Source organism: Alosa alosa, chromosome 21 (genome assembly GCF_017589495.1).
Source record: "Alosa alosa isolate M-15738 ecotype Scorff River chromosome 21, AALO_Geno_1.1, whole genome shotgun sequence".
Lineage (NCBI taxonomy): Eukaryota > Metazoa > Chordata > Actinopteri > Clupeiformes > Clupeidae > Alosa > Alosa alosa.
In genome coordinates this window covers 19,282,550-19,290,116 of record NC_063209.1, presented here as the reverse complement: position 1 = coordinate 19,290,116, position 7,567 = coordinate 19,282,550, and positions in this window count along the sequence as shown.

The following is a 7,567-nucleotide window of genomic DNA, read 5'->3' as shown; positions in this document are numbered from 1 at the left end:
GTGCTAAGTGTGTTTCACTAATTCACGGATTGGGATAAATGCAGAGACCAAATTTCCCTCACGTGATCAAAAGAGTATATATACTTATACTTATACTTACTTATACTTCAGACCAGAGCTGATGCTTCAGCAATAGCCGTCACTGAAAAGCTGTGAGTGTCGTTGAACACAGCTGTTCTCACATTAGCTGACTGCGATAAACATAAACCATTGTTGCCTAATTACTAATTATTCATTACACCTGTGTGTAGTATCTACCTTTTTTTTAGTGTTTTTCACATATAGTATTTCGCAGTATTTTTAAAATACACACCAATAAAGTATTTTGATACAAAATAGAGCCATTTCCTTCAACCCAATAAAATACAAATGACAAAGTACTATTTAGAATGCATGAAAATGCAATCTACTGTTATCCGATTTCTTCCTAGGCTTCTTCTTATTACAGTGCATGAAAATGCACTGTACTGTTCTTCCTAGGCTTCCTCTTATTCTTCTTCTTCTAACGCATTTAATGCAGCTACAACCGTTTAACGTAGAAACTTCATTCAAACTATGTTACGTAGGTCTTACTTAGGACAAGAGTGCTATGTATTTTTCAGCTTTGTAACTTTTATACTTTTTAAACTATTAACTAGAAAAGCATTTCCTGAAGGAAATACAGTGCATGAAAATGCAAAAATATGATGAGTTTATTTGGTTAAATTATTTGCTTGGTAGATAAGGTTTAATATAGTTGGAATGACTGAACAGTTAAATAGGTTGATCATTTAAATGGTTAAATTATTTAGGTAGATAGTTGACGATAACTAACAGTTGGAATGGCTCCAATGTTTGCTAGCAGTTATGATAACTATGTTAACAAAGACAATAATGTTAACCAAGTTACTATGCTAACTAGCATGCTAACAATGTTAAAATGCTAACTATCCTAACCATGTGACTTAGCTAACCTAGCTAATCATTTTTAATAGTTATGCTAACTATGCTAACTAGCATGTTAACTATGCTAACCATGTTACTTAGCTAACCTAGCTAATCATTGTAGTAGTTATGCTAACTAGCATGCTAACTATGCTAACCATGTGACTTAGTTAACCTAGCTAATTATTTTTAGCAGTTATACTAACTATGCTAACCATGTTACTTAGTTAACCTAGTTAATCATTTTTAGCAGTTATGCTAACTATGCTAACTATCATGCTAACAATGCTAACTATGTTACCATGTGACTTAGCTAACCTAGCTAATCATTTTTAATAGTTATGCTAACTATGCTAACTAGCATGTTAACCATTTTAACCATGTTACTTAGTTAACCTAGCTAATCATTTTTAGCAGTTATGCTAACTATGCTAACCATGTTACTTAGTTGACCTAGTTAATCATTTTTAGCAGTTATCTTAACTATCTTAACCAAGATCTAATCCATGTTAACCATGTGACTTAGCTAACCTAGCTAATCATTTTTAGCAGTTATGCTAACTATGCTAACTAGCATCTTAACATCTTAACCATGTTACTTAGCTAATCATTTTTAGCAGTTTTGTTAAAATCTTAACAATGTTAGGGGATCTTAACATCTTAACTAAATACAGTGGGTAGGAGTCATAGTTGATGACAAGTAACAGTTACAATGGCTGAACAGTTAAAAAGTTAAGTAGTTTAAAGGGTTAAATTGTTTAACAGTGAAATATTGTAGTGAGGACTTTTATTTTGAAACAGTTTTTGGCAGAGGAAGCAGTTGAACAGGATGTGTAGTCTTAGATTCCAAAAATAATTCAGTGGAAATGCAGGGTTCCAGTTTCTTCCAGTAGCAGCAACTGGAATCCATGCATTTCCACTGAATTATTTTGGAATCTAATCCCTATCATACCTGTTCATTCTTACTCGTTACTACTTATCGTTGACTAAATTCAAGATGGCTGCAAGCGCTAAACTTTATACAGACAAGATACTGTCTGTATAAATCGCCTTGTAAGTAAACTACCAGTGCTTTTCAAAGTTCTCAATGTCTCGTTTTAAATGTCAGGGCCCCGAAGTCTACCAATGAAGTGTGGAGATACATTGAGCCTCGTAAATGGGTGTAAAACAGTGATTTATTTGCATGGCTAGCCCGATGCCGAAGCACCACTATTGAAAAAAACTGTTGGTAGCATCGGCTAACTAGCGCCAGATTTTGGATTGCAGGGGACAAGCCGAGATGGGCTATGAGACATACGTTCACACTCGGTGTCATGTTTCAATACACTTTAGGTCAATATCACACCGGAATTCTCCTTTAAAGCCTGAGACTGGCAGTTGATCCAGGTGGCCGGAACACCTGCCATAGGATTCTAATTGCTAACGGCTCTATTGTGATGTCATTAGCCCATGTTAAGTCTATGGGGAAATTTTGAGTAGTTTTTAATTAATAGTTTAAAAAGTATAAAAGTTACAAAGATGAAAAATACAAAGCCCACATGTCCTAATTAAGACCTACGCGTCAATGTTTGAATGAAGTTTCTACGTTAAACGGTTGAAGCTGCATTAGCTGCGTTAGAAGAAGAACTAGAAAAGCATTTCCTGAAGGAAATACAGTGCATGAAAATGCAAAAACATGATGTAAAATATCACACAGAGTAAAAACAAATAATGCAGATATAGTTGCAATAGTGTTGCTATGGTACATATGTTGGTTGTTATGCCAAATTAAGTGGTTGCTTAGGTAATCCTGTTGGGGCACACTATTGTGCAGTGAGAGATCATCAGGTGTGCCGCAGAAAATTACCCAAATGTCACTCACTGGTCCAGAAAAGCAACTGTTGCAACAAAGAATTTATAACCACATGCTCTCATTGATTGTATGATTGCACTATTTGTGGTATGCAGGCATTGTACAACGGGGCCCCCATATCCAGTATTCACAGAATCATCACATATCCAGTTCATAACAATTAAATTATAGATATAGTCACCTACAAATGAAACGGAGGGCGCTTGTTTTATTGAGCAGGTCTTGCATAGAAGCCATAATAAGGCCGTATCTGTGTATTATTTGAAATTTTAGGCTATGGTATGTTTATTTTTCCTTCACACAGGATGTTAGTGTGCCGTGGGACATTTTAAGTGTCAAAAGTGAAAAGGTTGAAAAACACTGGTTTAAATGGTTAAATTATTTGCGAGGTAGATGAGGTTTAATGTAGTTGGAATGCCTCAACAGTTAAATAGGTGGATAGTTTAAATGGTTAAATTATTTGAAAGGTAGATGAGGTTTAATATAGTTGGAATGACTGAACAGTTAAATAGGTGGATAGTTTAAATGGTTAAATTATTTGCTAGGTAGATGAGGTTTAATATAGTTGGAATGACTGAACAGTTAAATAGGTGGATAGTTTAAAAGGTAAAATTATTTGCGAGGTAGGCCTAGATGAGGTTTAATGTAGTTGGAATGCCTCAACAGTTAAATAGGTGGATAGTTTAAAAGGTTAAATTATTTGCTAGGTAGATGAGGTTTAATGTAGTTGGAATGACTGAACTAGGTAGATGAGGTTTAATATAGTTGGAATGACTGAACAGTTAAATAGGTGGATAGTTTAAAAGGTTAAATTATTTGCTAGGTAGATGAGGTTTAATAGTTGGAATGACTGAACTAGGTAGATGAGGTTTAATATAGTTGGAATGACTGAACAGTTAAATAGGTGGATAGTTTAAAAGATTACAATATTTGCTAGGTAGATGAGGTTTAATAGTTTGAATGACTGAACTAGGTAGATGAGGTTTAATATAGCCTGGCCACCTGGCCTAGGATTCTAATTGCTTAACGGCAGTCTTAATAGAGCCATATTGTATGCTTAAAGCCTGAGACAGAGTATATAGTTTAAAAAAATGTAGATAGTGTAATGGATGTTGATAGGCAGATTGTTTAATGGATGTTGATGGATAGTTTAATGGGGGATGAGTGAATGGTTTGAAGAGGATGAATGGATAGAAAGTTGGATGAAATGTGCCTTATATCCTTGTAGAATGGAGAGACACAGAGAGAGTTGGCCTAGTTCAACAGAAAGCAGTTGATACAGGTGCAATCAGTTGAACTGATTCTTTGATGGGGCCTAGATGAGCAGCTGGAAGTTGATACAGGTGCAAATCAAGTTAATTAGTCCATTGTGATGTCATCAGCCTAATGTTAAGTCTATGGGGATTTTATAAAAGTTAATAATTAATAGTTTAAAAAGTATAAAAGTTACAAAGATGAAAAATACAAAGCCCCCATGTCCTAAGTAAGACCTACGCAACATAGTTTGAATGACGTTTATACGTTAAACAGTTGAAGCTGCATTAACTGCGTTAGAAGAAGACGAATAAGAACTAGAAAAGCATTTCCTGAAGGAAATACAGTGCATGAAAATGCAAAAAATATGATGTCAAATATCATACAGAGTAAAAACAAACTATATTGGTTGCTAGGTAGATGAGGTTTAATATAGTTGGAATGACTCAACAGTTAAATAGGTGGATAGTTTATATAGGTAAATAATTTACTTGGTAGATAAGGTTTAATATAGTTGGAATGATTGAACGGTTAAATAAGTGGATAGTTTAAATGGTTAAATTATTTAGGTAGATAGTTGACGATAACTGACACTTGGAATGGCTCTAATGTTTGCTAGCAGTTATGCTAACTATATTAACAAAGATAATAATGTTAACCAAGTTACTATGCTAACTAGCATGCTAACAATGTTAAAATCTTAAGTATGCTTTAACCATGTGACTTAGCTAACTTAGCTAATTATTTTTAGCAGTTATGCTAACTAGCATGCTAACTATGCTAACCATGTTACTTAGCTGACTTAACTAATCATTTTAAGCAGTTTTGCTAAAAATGGTAACTAGCATGCTAACTATGCTAACCATGTGACTTAGCTAACTTAGCTAATCATTTTAAGCAGTTTTGCTAAAAATGGTAACTAGCATGCTAACATGTTAGCATGCTAACTATGCTAACCATGTGACTTAGCTAACTTAGTTAATCATTTTAAGCAGTTTTGTTAAAAATGGTAACTAGCATGCTAGCATGCTAACTATCTAACCATGTGACTTAGCTAACTTAGCTAACTAGCTCCAGTGGGTAGGAGTCATAGTTGATGACAAGTAACAGTTACAATGGCTGAACAGTTAAAAGGTTCAGTAGTTTAAAGGGTTAAATTGTTTAACAGTGAAATATTGTAGTGAGGACTTTTATTCTGAAACAGTTTTTGGCAGAGGAAGCAGTTGAATAGGGTGTGTAGTCTTAATAGGGCCAGTTTGTATGCTTAAAGCCTGAGAATGGCAGTTGGGACAGGTGGCCCTAACACCTGCCATAGGATTCTAATTGATTAAATCAAGCTCTCCATTGTGATGTCATCAGCCCATGTTAAGTCTATGGGGAAATTTTGAACAGTTTTTAATTAATAGTTTAAAAAGTATAAAAGTTACAAAGCTGAAAAATACATAGCACCCATGTCCTAAGTAAGACCTACATGAACATAGTTTGAATGAAGTTTCTACGTTAAACAGTTGAAGCTGCATTAAACGTTATGCACTAGAAGAAGAAGAAGAAGAAGCCTAGAAAGAACAGTAAAAGTGCATTTTCATGCACTGTAACTATAAATACAGGGAATTACAGTGCATGAAAATGCAAAAAATATGGTGTGAAATATATTGTTAAAACAGATGATGTGCTAAAACCAACATGATGAGCTTTAATATAGTTCAAATGACTGAACTAGGTAGATGAGGTTTAATATAGTTGGAATGACTGAACAGTTAAATAGGTGGATAGTGTAAAAGGTTAAATTATTTGCTAGGTAGATGAGGTTTAATATAGTTGGAATGATTGAACAGTTAAATAAGTGGATAGTTTAAATGGTTAAATTATTTAGGTAGATAGTTGACTATAACTGACACTTGGAATGGCTCTAATGTTTGCTAGCAGTTATGCTAACTATATTAACAAAGATAATAATGTTAACCAAGTTACTATGCTAACTAAAGATGCTAACAATGTTAAATGCTAAGTATGCTAACCACCATGTGACTTAGCTAACTTAGCTAATTATTTTAGCAGTTATGCTTCCAACCAGCATGCTAACTATGCTAACCATGTTACTTAGCTGACTTAACTAATCATTTTAAGCAGTTTTGCTAAAAATGGTAACTAGCATGCTAACTATGCTAACCATGTGACTTAGCTAACTTAGCTAATCATTTTAAGCAGTTTTGCTAAAATGGTAACTAAGATGCTAACATTTAGCATGCTAACTATGCTAACCATGTGACTTAGCTAACTTAGTTAATCATTTTAAGCAGTTTTGTTAAAATGGTAACTAAGATGCTAGCATGCTAACTATGCTAACCATGTGACTTAGCTAACTTAGCTAACTAGCTCCAGTGGGTAGGAGTCATAGTTGATGGCAAGTGACAGTTACAGTGACTGAACAGTTATATGGTTCAGTAGTTTAAAGGGTTAAATTGTTTTAACAGTGAAATATTGTAGTGAGGACTTTTATTTCTGAAACAGTTTTGGCAGAGGAAGCAGTTGAATAGGGTGTGTAGTCTTAATAGGGCCAGTTTGTATGCTTAAAGCCTGAGAATGGCAGTTGGGACAGGTGGCCCGAACACCTGCCATAGGATTCTAATTGCTTAACGGCTCTATTGTGATGTCATCAGCCCATGTTAAGTCTATGGGGAAATTTTGAACAGTTTTTAATTAATAGTTTAAAAAGTATAAAAGTTACAAAGCTGAAAAATACATAGCACCCATGTCCTAAGTAAGACCTACGTAACATAGTTTGAATGAAGTTTCTACGTTAAACGGTTGAAGCTGCATTAAACGCGTTATGCACTGTAATAATAAGAAGAAGAAGAAGCCTAGAAAGAACAGTACAGTGCATTTTCATGCACTGTAACTATAGAAAACGCAATTCCAGGGAATTACCAGTGCATGAAAATGCAAAACATATGGTGTGAAATATATTGTTAAAACAGATGATGTGCTAATTGGCAACCAACATGATGAGCTTTAATATAGTTCAAATGACTGAACTAGGTAGATGAGGTTTAATATAGTTGGAATGACTGAACGGTTAAATAGGTGGATAGTGTAAAAGGTTAAATTATTTGCTAGGTAGATGAGGTTTAATATAGTTGGAATGACTGAACTAGATGAGGTTTAATATAGTTGGACTGACTGAACAGTCAAATAGGAGGATAGTTTAAAAGGTTAGCCTGAGAAACTGATAGGGTGCAGGTGGCCTGGCCACCTGGCCTAGGATTCTAATTGCTTAACGGCAGTCTTAATAGAGCCATATTGTATGCTTAAAGCCTGAGACAGAGTATATAGTTTAAAAGTTAAATGTAGATAGTGTAATAGATGTTGATAGGCAGATTGTTTAATGGATGTTGATGGATAGTTTAATGGGTGGATGAGTGAATGGTTTGAAGAGGATGAATGGATAGAAAGTTGGAGGAAATGTGTCTTATATCCTTGTAGAATGGAGAAACACAGAGAGAGTTGGTCTAGTTCAGTAGAAAGCAGTTGGTACAG